General features: G+C 29.6%; 1 pseudogene; it reads left to right on the top strand.

Moving 5' to 3' along the window:
* The first annotated feature begins 3066 nt into the window (after positions 1–3066).
* LOC149553444 (non-specific lipid-transfer protein 1 pseudogene) lies at positions 3067–3402 on the top strand (annotated as a pseudogene).
* The last annotated feature ends 5781 nt before the right edge of the window (positions 3403–9183 follow it).

Consider the following 9183-nt stretch of genomic DNA (forward strand, 5'->3'; position numbering starts at 1 on the left):
CATCATACTAAGAAACCATTATAAATGCATATGCAAACCTTAACCTTAACCATAACCATGGATGCTAAAGATAAAACTTGATCTTAAAATTTATTTCTAAGCCCTGATTATAATTTCTAAACCCTAAACCCTAATCTTGAGCTAAATCATAAACCTATATGATAAACCCTCATCCTAAATCCTTAACCATTGACCTAACTATTAACCCATAAATTATACTAAATTATAATCCTAAATACAACATTGACCCTAACAATTCCATAAACTTAAAACCTTTATCCTAATTCTAACACTAATACTAAAAGCAATGTAAATCATAACCCTAATGAAAATCCTTTAATTCTAAGCCCTAATCTTACTCTAATTGAAACCTAAATCTTAACCATAATACTAACCATGATGTAAATCCTAAACTTGAAGATAATCCTAATCCTAAGCTATAATCTCAAACCTAATCAAGATTTCAATCCTAACCATAATACAAACCATGATTTAAACAGACACTCTAGCCATAGTCCCAAGCCTAACTATTAAACTTTAACCCTAACACCAACTCTAGATATAGTGATAACATTAACCATTCTATTAACATAATCTTTTATCCTAACCCAAGCAACTAATATCGATCATGACATAAATTATAGCCGTAATGATAATATAAGTCTAGTGACCCTAACACTATCCCTAACTTTAATATTAACACTAAGCACATTTCCACTCGTAAACACATTAACACTAAAGCTTATCCCTAATTATTATAATAATAATATATAGTAATAGTAATCCTAATACTAAACCTAATGATGATATAAATTGTAAAGTTATATTTTAAACATAATAAATTAATTATTCAATGTGTTATGCATGATGCAGCTACTACTATACTCTATATGTAAAATACGCTAAGATGCATTGAGGCGTTGATTTTTTTCATTATTCACTTTTAATATGTATTAAAAAGAATTCAAAGCCTCAATGCATCTTGGCGTATTTTACATATAGAGTATATATTAGCTAGTTATGCCGAGAGGTGTAACATTGCAATGGCAGTAGACCCCACTATAGAAGCCCAACGAGCGTAACAGTGTAAGAATAAAGAATTACACCAATTGTTGCTCAGATGCTCCCTCACTCCAGTTGTCTTATAAATTTGTTTCATATCATAAAGTTAATTATGTGGATGACCTCTCACCTAAGCACCCACGTGGAATCATTCAAAAAAATGTCTTTTTCTGATGGTGTAGAATTAAAAGTAACATACATACTCTTTTCCCTTTTCCTTTTAGTAAGTTGTGACAATTGAATCCGCCTAAAATATCTAAGACACAAGTGTTTTGTTAGTAAATCATATTATTAATCAACGTGGCTGGTAGACTGTTGCTGTTTTTTCATATTATAGCTTTTGGAAATGTTGGCTTTATTCGACGGATTTGGATTCTAAAAATATAATTAGCGGTCATCAAAGAGTGTATTTTTTATCTTCATTTTGTGACCCATCTTTGTATGCTACAAATATGGCAGCCTACATAATAAACAGGGCACCATTAAAAGGGAGAAATTAAATAATGATTCTAGTTGTTTCTAAAGTTGAGTCAATCGTGCCATTGTTTTAACAACAAGGATCAGCATTATGCGAAAATCTAATATCATTAAGACAGGGAATGGCAAAACATAAATTGGGAAAGTAAATAGTGTGAATCGTTGACTCGGGGTAGTTCCACCCAACTTCAAAATGTGAACTGGATTATTAGCCATCATTACTGAGCCAAATTTATTGACTTGGGTTGGTTAACCTGTATTTTTTATCTCAAATAATAAAAAATCTTATTCTTTATATATGTAACTATAAGAATGGTAAATTGTTAAATATTAAAATAAATTATTTAAAAACTTATATGGAACAACTTTTTCCTCAAAAATTCAATTTCCATTCCCACCCTATAGAAGAAAACATTTCCATTCCTACCCTATAGAAGAAAACATGCACCCAAGACAAAGAAAAAACTCAAGAAAATCAACCAATAAAAAACAAAAGGTTTTCTATGTTACAATTCATTGTATCGTCTTACATTGAGTTTGAAACAATTTTCTCTCTACCTATAACTCAAGTATAGGTAGCGTTGGGCATAAATCTGTCCAATTTACTGAAAGTTAAAAAATTAAATGAAAATTATTAAAACTTATTATAATAAAATATTCCAAATAAATCAACTTGCTTTCTTTATATTATTATTAAATATTATAATTGATAGCATAGTTGTCTTTATCGTTGAGATTGAAGAACGCGCGCTATATGCAAAAAAATACAAAGTGAATGCATGTTTCAAATTTTTAATTATTTAAATTTATTTATATTGTATAATTATTTAAAAATAAATTGCTATTAATAATAAAATTTACAGTCTTTCAAGTAAAATGTTGCGTTGTGATGATGTTGAGCAAAACAACTATATTTATAAAAAGATAGTGTTTAAAAGATAATTAATATTTTATTAATAGTCAAACTTAAGTTTTTGTTGATTTTCAAATAATATAGTACATATCTTTCTTATGAAATTGAATAGATTTTTTTTTGAGAAATATTATGTTCATGATTCTGTTTACTCTCATTTTCAGTAATAAGCAGCAATTTCATATAAAATTTAAATAATATTATAATATTTTGAATTTATAAATTGAAATAAAACTATGATCTTGTAAGTATCAATATTCTGTTTAAAGTTAATTTCCATATTGTTATTGCATGGAGTAGATGTCTTGTTGTTGGATACATTATTTTTGACAGAATTGTTGTATTATGGTGATGTTTACAATAGGTTTTCAATTATAATAGCTAGTTTTGTGTAAACATGTATACATTTTGAGATTTATAACATAAGATTAAGTTGAGAAAATATATGAACTATAAGATTAAATTAATTTTTATTTCAATTAAAGTACATGATAGAATCTATATAAACTCATTATTATACCATGAAATTCACACATTTTTATTTTCATTTCTTTTGGCACTGAGCTTCACATATATTCATTTCTCTTGCATTTTCATTTACCATTTTGTTCAGAATGGCAAAATCAGTATTGCTTGTTTTGATGATGTTGATAGCATTCTATACAAGTTCATGTTTAGCCATACCCTGTGGAATTCTGAGTGTGGATCTGCTGCCATGTTTACCTTATTTGAGAGGGCGAGGAGGGCGTCCATCTTCTCTGTGTTGCAATGAAGTTAGGAACTTGAATGCAGCAATCAGAGGGAGAGAAGCAAGGCAAAGCGCATGCACTTGTATTTTGCAGCAGGGCAGATTTTATGGTATCAATTGGAACAATGCCAGACTTCTTCCTAAGTTTTGCAAAGTCAATCTTCCCGTTCCTGTTTCCCCAAACACAGATTGCTCACGGTAATTAATAATTGTTTCTAATGTTTTTTTTTTTTTTCAGTTTTTTCAAATTTGTTAGTAAACATTTTTCATAGATGCTGATAAATTTATAGAACTTTTCAGTTTTCTTTTATAAAAATTCTGATTATCTTTATAATTTTTGGTTTGTTTCAATTTTGCAGCGTTAATTAAAGATTCTGGATAAAAGATTTTTTCACCAATAAAGATCTTTACATAAAGATCATTCAGTGACATGCTATGCTTTTTTTATGACATACATTTTTTTACAATAAGAGTTTTTAGAATAGAAAGACTTAAAATAAATTTGTAAAGATTATTTCAATTAATATAAACTATTGTAATAGCTTTGAAAAGTAATGACAAGTATATTTCTTTTATTATGTTTTAATTTTTTTTTCTCTATCATAATATTTTATACCATGTATTGTTTTTAAATAATAATTTTATTTCTTTTCTAAATATTAATATTTAATTAAATTGATACAAATGGTGGGCATTGAATCATCTGAGAGTCTAAGCTTAATATTGAAATTTACAAAATTATTAATTGATAAATTGATATAAATAAAAAATTATATATATTGTAACAGAGCTATATCAACGGCCCATAATATCTTTGCTGGGATTTCTATCTTTTAAATTGTGAATTACATAGTAATCGATTTTGATTCATTTAGAAAGTGAAGCCTGATTAGAGATTTAGAGGATATTTACTACCTGTTATCAATTTGGTTCATTTTCCCATAATTGACTACAAATCTTTGTCTTTGTAGAATAATGTATATATTTAACATTCTGCAATTGAGGAGGCATTTTGAGATCTTATAATATTATTAAGTTGAAAGTCTAAATTTTATAATTTCTGAACTTGTAAGTTAAGAAATAGAAATCTGAAAGTAAACTAAAATTGTATTGTTATTTAGAATTATCGTAGAAATAAAAAAAACTTGTTTCAACACAACATTTGGAAATCTGAAGGTAATACAACATAAATTGAGAAAAGATGTAAAAGATTAAAAATTGTCTAAAGAAAATACTTCCAAGTTCAGTAATTTGAAAATAAAAATTCAGTCAGAAAATTCTAAATTATTGAAAAAAAAATTTTTAAAAAGGAACAATTTCAAGAAAGCACTTCTGAAAGTAAAAAAGAAACAAATAGTTAACAAGAAATTGATTTTGAGACTAAAGAAATTTAAAAGTAAAGCTTCTGATATAAAAGAGATTGCACAAAGAAATAAATTAGCATACAAATCACGAGATAGTGTGTTCCTTCTGATATAATTAAAATAATATCAAGAGATAATATGATTTACAAAAAAGAACTTCTAAATACAAGAAACCAAACATAATTAACATAATTGTTAAACCTTGTAATTTACAAACACTTCACGCGATTCGAACACTTGACCGGAGATTGAAGAATGTGAGGAAGCAAATAGCTTCGATCACCATAAATTTAAGAAAAAACTATATATTTATAGACATTATTTATTTAAAGTATATTTATAGAGAAGTGAAGTTATAGTCTTTCTTTAGTTATGCATATATCTTTATAAATATCTATTTATAGTTTTCCGTTTTCAATTAATAAATATGTTACGTTATAGTCTCTCTTTACTTGAATAGATATATTTTACTTTAAATGAATTTATTAATATTTATTTACAATATTTTAATATTTTATTATAGTATTTCATTTTTTATTATTATTACTACTTTTCTTTTAATATATAAATATGTTTAACTTAAATTTAAACATATTTATTTTTGGTCTTTCTTTCCTTAGTCTTGTTCTTATTGTTCTATTTATTATTGCTTCTCTTTCATATCCATATATATGTTTATTTAAAATTTTAATTTTTTTAAATATAGAATATTTTATTCTATATTTATCTAAATATATTTGTATGTAGATATGAAGATATTTTTTTATTTTTTATTATATATTCTTTTATTCTAGATATTTAATTTTCTTACTAATATTTTTATTCTAACATATATACATAAAAATTAAATTTTGTATTATTATTCTTTTGCTTTGTTAATATTTGCATCTCACATATACATATACATACATATATACATGTATATACATACATATACAAATATACAAACATACATACATACATATATGTACACATACATATATATGTACATATATGTATATACATATACATACACACACACACATCAAAATCTGTACATAATTTTTAAATTTAAATAATCACATCTTTTTATTTTATACCCATTATTATTTTAAAATTAAAGTGTTCTTATACACAAATTTAAAAATATACTATAGACACTCTAAATTGGAAAACCTAAATCTAAAGAAAATGAATAGAATATTCAACCCTAATTATTTGAAAATAAAAGGCAAATGGATTTAATAAATCAAAATATCAAATAATTATGTAATTGTTTCAATTAATTGTACAATTTTATCAAATAGTTAATCAAGAATTCAACCCAATGAAGGGGGGTTTACATGGCTTAATTAAATTGACTAATTCTATTTTGTTTTTGATATTAAAAGAAGCCAAAAATGGGTGGTTGGCCCAAAAGGAACAAAGTAGTGACAATATCGCTATCAATGGATTACTATGCAACTACCTAAAATAGTAGATAGTACTAAAATAGTAAATAGTAGAAATTATACTATTACTAGTATTAGCCATAGTCATAAGAGTCCAAACATTCATATTAGCTACACAGGGCCAAAACTTACCTATAATAAGAAGAAAATTAACAAAATAAGTAAGCATCACAAAATGAGGTTGAATTCTCATTCCTTCTTCTCCTCCAGGGGTTTGGTTTTGACAACAATACATCCAACAAGTCATCCACAAGGAACTTGTAGAGCCTTTTGAAGTTGTCAGCCTCCTCCTTTGCTTTTCCCCCCACCTTCTCCTACTACAAGAGTGAGAGGGTGGTTGTTGCATCATGCATGAATTTAACAACAAAGTCTTCTAGGGTGTTGAATCTCAGGTCTGACTCTAAAACAATCTTCTTTAGATTCTCCATCTCCACCCATATGTTCTTTATCTTAGCTTAATAGGGATGGGGTCCTAGACTAGGGGAGGTGGGTTGGGTAGGGGGGAACATGGGGGTCCTCCTTCGGCTTCCTAAGAGGGGAAGTGGTGCTCCAGGGAGTTATCACTAGCACATAGAGCCTCGTTCTTAGATATGAGATCCACCTTGTCCAAACTCAAAACTATTTGACACATGAGAAACATATTTATTTGGAGAAACTTCCTCCATCTTTCGGGGGAATTAGTCATAGTTTCCACTTAATCGTCATCAATGTAATGGAACCTCCTAAATTTCTATTTTATCCTTGCATGTTTCTCTTTCTCCCCACTTCCTTTAGACTCGGACTCATAATCCACCTCTTTCGAGCTCCCCTATTTTTCCACTCTTTTTTCTTATTGGGATTTGAGACAATTATGTGAGAACGTCTCCTACTTTCAGTTAATTCCATCCCATCCTCTCTCAAATTAACAACTAGCTCTAGTTTAGGGTTTAACTAGGAAAACGACATGGTAAGGAGGGGGCATCCTTGATTTTGAGGCCAGAGGAGTCCTAAGAAACAAGATGGGTACTAGGAATGTAGACAGACATAGCCACAAGGAGGTATTAGGCACTCAAGCCTATGATAGAACAATATTATAGGGGGAATACATAGCCCAATGAAAGTTTTACATGCGAAAGATAAGCCCCTGGTGAAGGATAGTATAATGGTTCCTTCCTCTCTACACTCTCTAACCTCCATAATAGATGCTTCAAGATCATGAAGTAAGAAAACATAAAGGAAATCTCATCATGGTAGCAGAAATGATTTAGTAGAGAGAAATGGTAGTAATAACTTACATTGAAACAGACCTCCAAGGTAAGACACTTCATGATTAGGTAGAATATGTCATTCCTTGACCTTGACATATTTTCTCTATCGAAACCACCTCTCATGAAAAGTGGATCCTCGTTGGCCTTCAAAGAAACCATTTCATAATTATTTTGTCTACAACCTTAGTAACATGCTTCCATTTTCTTCCCTCCAAAGATAGGCCTGTAACTTGGGTTATAACTTATTTGTTTCTCTCAAAGGTCATGTCATTAATAGTAATGTTCCTATCCTAGGTAATCACTAGTTGCATGGACATCATCTCATCAAAACCTTCTATGGACTCCATGAAAGGCAGGAGCCCACCTTTAGTAATGAGCTTCCATGTGTAGAGATTATTGCCCCATTTATCATCAATCTATCATGGATCAATTCTATCTTTGTCTCCACCCATACCAAACAATAAACCAGGCTCCTCATTTTGCAATCTTGAGTGTTGATCTTGTCACCTCACACAAATATTTGAAACATGCCTTGTCTCTTTTTGTAAACATTTTATTCTAATTTTTAAACTCTCTTTTAAGCTTGGTTAGCCTAACTCTACCCACTACCCTTGGGAAAATTCTATAAGTAGTAAGTCATCTAAGAGAAAACCATCCTTTATCATTTACATCCACAATAGAGACATTTCAATTCAATATTTTGAGATCCATTTAGTTTTAATTTGCATTGTTAATCATAATTAAATCAAGTTTCTCATCATTTCATTTTGATTTAGCTTAGCTTTTCATTTCATTGTATGAATTATCTCTTAAGATTGCTTGTAAATCTGAAAGAATCCTTAGTATCCTAAGTTAGAGAAACATGAGATATTTTTGATAGATTAATTTGAGAGATTTATCATATTTTTTCATTAATATCTTTGAATCTGAGTTAATTCAAGCTTAAATTTCATGAATATACTTTATTTAATATAAAAAATAACACCCATTGTACATACATTAGACAAGAGATACCTTATAAAGAAGACCAACCTCTTCTCTTGCCTTATCAATTCTTTGGTGAAGAATAAAACAATCAACAAGTAGAAGAACACAATAAGTAAATAAAGACCAACAAAAGTACTTCGAAAGACACTTTTCATGTTGCATATAATAGCATTAAAGTAAGCAATACTAACATCGACCAAAATTAATCTATTGGCACGACAGCGAGTGGGAGTGGTGGGAATCAAATTTTGAATTCCCCTGTACTTGGTGAGAAGTCTAGGGATTCCCTTGTCAAGTCTGGGGATGGAAAATCTGGGGATGTTGATGATGGCAAGTTCTTGGCAAATGTGGGAGGGGGGCCCAAGCAGAATAAAAAATGGTCAAGTTTTTTTGGGATTCGACCTACAAGAAAATCTTCTTTTCTTTCGGTCAAAGACATATTAGCAAAGGATAAAGTTAAGTTCTCTACTGAAATTCCTAATCAAATTATTCATAAAAACATCTCTTGTATGAATTCCACTCTGGTAGGGCACTTCATTGGAGCGCGAGCTAATATTGAAGATGTTCGTGCTTTTGTTTGGAGAAAATGGTGTCTAAAGGGTCAAGTGGATATTTTTGCTATGGCCAAAGGTTTTCTTTCTTTTTGTTTCTCTTTTGATGAGGATAAGAGAAATATCCTGTGTAGCAATCCTTGGGTTATGGGGAAGCATACCCTCCTGTTACAGAGATGGGCCCCCAATCTTTACTCTCTAGATGACTCAAATATTCAAGCCCCTATATGGGTGAAACTTCATGGTCTCCCTCTTGAGTTTTGGGTGGAAGATGTTTTCAAGGGCATTGCCAACACCTCTAAGGAACTTCTCTCTTTAGATCTGGTGACGGTATCTAGGAGGAGACTGAACTTTTCCAACTTTTGTGTTGGAGTATCCCGTGGGATAGATCTCCCGCAATCTAT

This window comes from Cupressus sempervirens, chromosome 6 (genome assembly GCF_028749045.1).
Source record: "Cupressus sempervirens isolate cs-2001-9-10 chromosome 6, ASM2874904v1, whole genome shotgun sequence".
Taxonomy (NCBI): Eukaryota; Viridiplantae; Streptophyta; class Pinopsida; order Cupressales; family Cupressaceae; genus Cupressus; species Cupressus sempervirens.